The sequence below is a fragment of the Octodon degus genome, unplaced genomic scaffold (genome assembly GCF_000260255.1).
Source record: "Octodon degus isolate 3935 unplaced genomic scaffold, OctDeg1.0 scaffold00286, whole genome shotgun sequence".
Taxonomy (NCBI): domain Eukaryota; kingdom Metazoa; phylum Chordata; class Mammalia; order Rodentia; family Octodontidae; genus Octodon; species Octodon degus.
Window position 1 is genome coordinate 411,297 of NW_004524862.1, and position 1,083 is coordinate 412,379.

The window sequence follows — 1,083 nt, forward strand, 5'->3', positions numbered from 1 at the left end:
TATCTTAATGTAAGAAGGGGATAGGAAGAATCTGGGAGTTTGGGATTGGTAATGAACAGCAGCAGGGGCTAAAAATTGTTGTGATGGCATTATCTCTCTGTGAGTGAATCTTGTTCTTAGCATTTCACATGTACCAGGTCTAAACTGTACCAGTTGGTCAAAAACTGTCTACTAGGCAGGAGAGATAGCTCAGTGGTCTAGGAGCCTACCCGGCAAGCACAAAGATCAGGGTTCGATCCCCAGTACCATATGCCATGCCAGCTCCAACCCAGTCCCACTGAACCTGTCACTGAAACCTGGAGTTGTAATCCCAGTGCTGAGGGGGCTAAAACAGGAAGATCACTATGAGTCTGAGCTGTATAGCAAGTTCCTGTACCAAATGCATAAATAAATAAAAAATACTGTCCACTGTTGGACATTGTGCACACACATGTAGAATACTGCTTCTGAGGCTGAAGCAGGAGGATGTAGAAAGAAGATAGTCTGAACTATACAATGAGACATTGTATAAAATACAAAAACAAAATACACTGTCTACTGCCATTTCTTGCATTTACAATGGATTTCTAGATTTAACCCAAGTCAACACCTCTACACTTAGGCCATCCATCCCATCACTTTCCTGCCCAGGAGTTGCCTACCTTCTTTGTCTTCTTGGAAATATGGTTCCAAGAATATTGAATGCAGTCCTAGCAACCAACAGTCTGAGATACCTCTGCTCTATAGCCAGCAGGGTCCCTCAATTTATTGGTCCAAGAAGCTTCTATAATTCAGTACTTGGCATCCTGCCAACAACATGAAGTCCACAGCTGTTCAGGGTCACAAGCCAAGCCTTTCACAATCTTACTGTACCACCTGCCCAGCACATCTCCACAAATCTTGAAGCTGCCATGGTCACCAAGGCTGACTTGGGCACAACCACTACAGGAGATGGCATTTATGATTCTTTCTCTTCTTCCTTTCACAAAAGTGCCAGTGTTCTAAGCTCATGTATGTAATCTTAATGTTGTGCTAGAAGGCGTTTCTCTTGCACTCAAACAAAACCCCAGTAAGCATCCGTTGAGTTTAGTAAGAAACCTCAGG